Below are 6,000 nucleotides of genomic sequence, written 5' to 3'. Positions count from 1 at the left end.
TTCCCGTCTTTTAACTCATCTCTTTCAATGCTCCTATTTGACCAATTCTCTCAGAAGAAAATGACCTTCACAGAGCCTTAGCTTTTCTCTAAAACCATAGAAACAGGAATCTTATTTCTGCCTCACCCTGCCTTTTACTCCCACTCTGACCAAATTCCCTTTTAGTGTTGACTCAAATTGTTTATCTGAGTCTGTGCCTGACCTTTTGGTTCTAGTGACATCTTTATGGCCCCTTTTTCCCTTTTTTATTTTTTCTTTTTGGTAGGTAGAGATGATATGGAGGGGAACCCAGAGGATTACAGATTGTAAAGTCACCCACACTTTGATTCCAGTATGCCACTTTGAACTGAGCTGTCCATCATGGGAGAAAAAGAACTTATTTATTATTTTGGATTTTCACCTTGCTTGCTCTGTTTGCTAGGTAATCTGATCTATGTGAAAAGCAAATATTCTTTTTTTGAAAATCACATTGCATTTTCTGCAAAGCTGTGTTTTTCTAACATGGAAAGAATTGAGCTGAGGTTTAACCTTTTTAATATAGTCGTTAGTTAAAATGTCTGGTGTCTCTTAGTAAAGGTAAAGAAGCACTCTAGAATCCAAATTTGCCTGTGATGAAGGATACAATTTTCCTTTTTCAGCCCATTCATTGGCAGAAAATAATTCCTGCCAGATGCTTGATGCCACTAGCAATTCTAGTGAAATAATGTGGAAAGTACGAAACTGTCATCAGATACAAAGTTAGAACAGAGATAATCTCTTTACCAGAAGAAGCCAGCATGTGCGTATGATGCCGAATCCAGCCTCTGTACCCCGACACTGAGTTAAATCTTGGAGACAGAGCTCTGGGTGACGTAGAAAAGAATAGGTTTATTACTTTGCCAGGCAAAGGGGGCCGCGGCAGGCTAATGCCCTCAAAACTGTGAGTACTGACCTGGAGGGGGTAGTGAGGAGTTTTATAGTAATGGCTCAAAGAGGGCGTGATCAGCTCGTGGACATTCTTCTGATTGGTTGGTGGTGAGGTAAGTGGGAGTCAGCAACATCAACCTTCTGGTGCCAACCGGTCTGGGTCTACCTGCTTGTGGGCAGCATACTGTTAACTTTTCCCACCTGGTGGAGGTTTCAGTATCTGTAAAGCAGCTCAAAGATATTGTTATGTGTATCCCTTGAGGGGGAACCAGGACCCTGTCCCAAGGCTACTCTGTAGTTTCTTGACTATTCCTCCCTTGTCTCCACATCCCCTCCCTTCCCTAATTAGCAACTGTTTAAACCTGCCCTAATTAGCAACTGTTTAAACCTGCCCGTTGGAACACAGGGAAGGTCATGGAGGCTGAATGAAGCCTATTTCCTGTTATCAAGAAATGGGGGACCCAGAAAGGCTTTTGTGCCCAGGAGCCCCACAGGGTCCTGCTCGGTTTCATGTATAATATTCATCGATACACGAGTATATTGGGAGTGATAAACAGTCACTTTGACAAGGTAGGAAAAACACCATTCTTATCACCGCGTAAGTAAAAAATCCATATCATTGCTTTAATGAGGGAAACTGATTCTTCTTCACGAAGAATGAGATATCCAGCCAGCCCCATATGTTCTAACCACACTAGCCTAGGTGCCAGGAGTGTGAATGAAAGAGTCATTTTGGACAGTCCAGGCTCAGTAGATGCAATGTGTAAAAGAACCAAGGATCCCAGTGAATAGCCAGAACTGAGGCCACAGGCATATGGCCCCAGTTGAGCCATCCCAGCCGTCTCCAGGCATTAAGCCACCCCAGCTGAGGCTGCAGTCAGCATGGAGCAGAGATGAGAACCTCTGCTATGTTCTCTCTGAATTTCTGGCCTACAAAATTATGATCATAGGGCTTCCCTGGTGGCGCAGTGGTTAGGAATCCACCTGCCAATGCAGGGTCATGGGTTCGAGCCCTGGTCCAGGAAGATCCCACATGCTGCAGAGCAACTAAGCCTGTGCGCCACAACTACTGAGCCTGTGCTCTAGAGGCCATGAGCCACAACTACTGAAGCTCGCGCGCCTAGAGCCCGTGCTCCGCAACAAGAGAAGGCACTGCAACGAGAAGCCCGCGCACCGCAACAAAGAGTAGCCCCCACTCACCGCAACTAGAGAAAGCCCACACGCAGCAACAAAGACCCAACGCACCCAAAAAATAATAACTAAATAAATTAAATAAATAAATTTAAAATATATATATAAGAAACTGGTTGTTATTTTATGCCACGACATTTAGAGTGGTTTGTTATGGTAATAGATAACTGGAATAGATGTTGAAGAGAGGATTTGTATTACTTGGCTTTTACCACAGTAATGCATGACTCCAAAACTCGGTGGGTTTCAACAACAGTATTTATTTTTCTGACTCATGGGGCTGTGCATTGTCTGGGGTGCTCTCCTTTTGGCTGTGAGGGGGCTGGGCAAGCTCAAGGCTGTGGGCTGGTTTGAGACACACTCTTCTGTCTTTGTTCTGGTGTCAGGATGAAGGTGAAGCATCTACCTGGGGCACGCTGGGTGATAGGTATTCAGGAGTCCAAGTGCAACTCTGCAAAAACATTTTACTCCTCTGCTTATTTTATTGGCCAAGTAGGTCACATGGTCAAGCTCAAAGTCAAAGGGGTAAGTACACTCCCATCCAAATGGGAGGAAGAAGAAAGGAGATACTTGCTGAACTGTACTCCAACCTATTGAGAGATTCAAGCATCAGATGATGGTGGTGGTGATAGTGAGTGGTGTCAGACTGGCCCAGTTTTAAGGTATTTCTGTAATTTGGTACTTATACATCTAGAACCCAGAGAGAACACTTGTGAGTGTCGTGGGGGAAGGTGTCTAAATACAGGGATCAATAATTATTTATTTTATTTATTATTTCATAAATAATGTTTCTATTAATAATATAAATATTATTTATTTATCAATTTATATGACTTATTGATACGAAATCCCTACAAGCAGGAGGCATGTAAAATTATGAAAAGACAAAGCAAATGTAATAGAAGAACAAAAGGAGAGGGATTTAAAAAAAGAAAGGAGAGAAAAAGAAGGCAGAAAATGAAACCCTTTACCAGCTGTTGGGGAGGCCAGGAGCAGACACCTGTTTCTTGGTTTGCCTCATATGTAGGCGGAACTGCTACAGGGCAGCAAGTGCCTGAAAGAAGTCCCAAGAGACCAGCTCCTCCTTAAGGAGAGGTTTTGCTAATTCAATGACAGATGCATCCGGCATGGCATAAGGCACCTCCAAACACTGCTCTCCCACTCAGCACCATACTTACAGCCAATGAAAGTGCCAAAAGTGCAGGGAGTTCCCTACTGCCAGTTGGGGGTTAACTATTAACGCAGCGGTGAAGTGCGTGGGACCAGCCCAAAAAGCTATGGGCAGCAGGCAGAGTTAGAGAAAAGAGGCGTTAAGAAAGGCTTTGGGAGAGAAGTGGTATCTGAACTGGAACTGGGTGCAGAGGCCAGAAAATGTGGAAGCAGCACAGTCTCATTTTTGTTGCATGTATAGAAGGCTGGAGAGTGAGCTGATCATGGTAAATCTTGAATGCCATGTTGAAGAGCATATTCTTAGTTCAGTGGGAACCCTGAGAACTTTTGAACAAGAAGTAATCTGGGGCTTCCCTGGTGGCGCAGTGGTTGAGAATCCGCTTGCCAAGGCAGGGGACACGTGTTCGAGCCCTGGTCCGGGAAGATCCCACATGCCGCAGAGCAACTAAGCCCGTGCGCCGCAACTAAGCCCGTGCGCCGCAACTACTGAGCCTGCGCTCTAGAGCCCGCGAGGCACAACTACTAAAGGCTGCGGTCCACAGCTACTGAAGCCCATGCACCTAGAGCCCGTGCTCCGCAACAAGAGAAGCCACCACAATGTGACGCCCGCGCACCACAACAAAGAGGAGTCCCCACTCGAGACAACTAAAGAAAGCCCGAGCCAATCAACGAAGACCCAACGCAGCCAAAAATTAATTAATTAATTAATTAATTTTTTTAAAAAAGAAGTGATCTGAAGGAGTTGTCCTCCAATATCATTCTTTCCTACTTCTGTGGTAACAGAAGCCCCAGTTTTTAACCGGGTTTATGCCTGTGCAAATTAAGATTAGCTTTCCTAACTTCTCTTGCAGCTAGGTGTGGTCATGTGACTGACTTCTGGTGAATGAAATATAAAGGAAATAGTGTGTGCAACTTTTAAGAAGTGTTCTCAAAGGGAGAAGGCATTGTTCCTTTTTTTTTTTTTTTTCCTGCTGGATGGAAGCCCAACCTAATCCTAACAAGCATATTATTCATGAGGAAGATTGGCCTGGGGCAAGGCAAAATATAGGATGAACACTGGAGGTGGGAAGATCTTGATAGTTGAGGTAAGAAGTGTGGAAATAAGAACTGAGCCAGTATAGCAGCTTTGGGAACGGATGGGAGGGGAGTATGGGATAAATATTGCGCAAGGAGTGTCTGTGGGACTTGGCAATTGGTCAGGTGAGAGGAGACACCAGGAAGAATCAAAGGTCATTCTGAGGTTTCAAGCAGAGTTGACTGGGAAGTCAATGATGCTGGTAACAGAAATAGGGGAATCAGCAGGATGAGCAGGCATGAGGAAGGCCACCAGGAGTTCAGTCTTGGACATGTTGAGTTGGGAATGCCTGCAGAATACCCAGGTGGAGATGTAAAGCAGGCAATTGGAAATGGCAAATCCTTTGCATAAAAGTGGTAGTCAAAGTGAAGGGAGGGGCTGGTTGGCAAAACAGAGAGTGTGTCTGTAGAAATTCCTCTTTCTTCAGTGCACACAGAAATAAACTTTGCTCTGCAAAACCAGATAAAAATATGTAAGCTCTTCACCTGATTTGTACCCCCCTCCCTCAGAAAAACCCTGCAAACTCCAGTCAACAGCTGGCTGGCTGGCTTCAAGCGATGAAATCCTCACTGTCTCAAAATGTGGACATCTCCTTAAAGTTCTTTACTAAGGCATATTGATTTGCATAAATATCTGTGCTGACATGTTTTAAGATGACTCCTTTTCAGCAAGAGATCTGTAGTAAATTGTCTTCCTCCTTAATTCAGGTTGGCCACACATAAGAAGGCTTCCCTTTCACAAAAGTCTTAAAAGAACAATTCCTTTCAAAAGCAGAATGAAAAAAATATGAAAATCTAATAAATGTGACAGTAAAACGACTCTGCAGAGGTTTCTCTCATATCTGCCGTGACCAGAGCAGATGTTAAAATAAATAAAATTTGAAATAAAAAGTAAACGAATCTAATGTGAACATTAAGGAACTTTTTTTTTTGGCCAAGACACGCGGCTTGTGGGATCTTAGTTCCCCGACCAAACCCAAGCCCTCAGCAGTGAAAGCTCGGAGTCCTAACCACTGGACCGTCAGGGAATTTTCTAAGGAACCATCTTTTCAGGCTGGCTAAACCGCTGTCTGCACTATTTTCATACGATGGCTGGGGCCCAGGGGATGGAAAAGGTTAAAACCCAGTGGCTTGTGTGTTTCAGCTGAGGTTACAAGGTAGAAACGCGACTGGAAGTGGTGGTAAGAGCTCTGTTCCTTCTCGAAGAGCTTTGGTCTTCAGCTCACATACCGCATACAGCTTCTTGGCGACCCAGGGCCTACCCCGACGGCCCCAAGCCACGCGCCTAGGAGCGCGCCCAGGATCCCCTCACGCGAGGACCCTTCCTAGGAGAGGCGGGCGGGCGGGCTCTGCGGCGGAAAACGGGCCGCGCGGGGGCGACAGCACCAACCTTGTTGACAACCTCTCCCTCCCCCAACCCCCAGGACAGGGAACGCCACCGCGTTCCACATTCTCCCCGACCCTCTGACCCAGAGGGCCCAGACCCCGGCCGGCCCGAGCGGCCCCGGCAGGTGCCAAAGAGTCCTGGCTGTCCCTCAGGCCCCGCCCCCCCCCCTCCCCGCGGTCGTCGGGAGCGGGCCTCGGTTAGCGGGGCCTCCTAGGCTGCGGGCGCCGGGACTGGCCGGCTACACCCGCGCCCCAGCGGCCTCAGTAGGCGTC

Source organism: Balaenoptera ricei, chromosome 13 (assembly GCF_028023285.1).
Source record: "Balaenoptera ricei isolate mBalRic1 chromosome 13, mBalRic1.hap2, whole genome shotgun sequence".
In the NCBI taxonomy this organism is placed as follows: Eukaryota; Metazoa; Chordata; class Mammalia; order Artiodactyla; family Balaenopteridae; genus Balaenoptera; species Balaenoptera ricei.
This window is presented reverse-complemented; position numbering follows the sequence as displayed.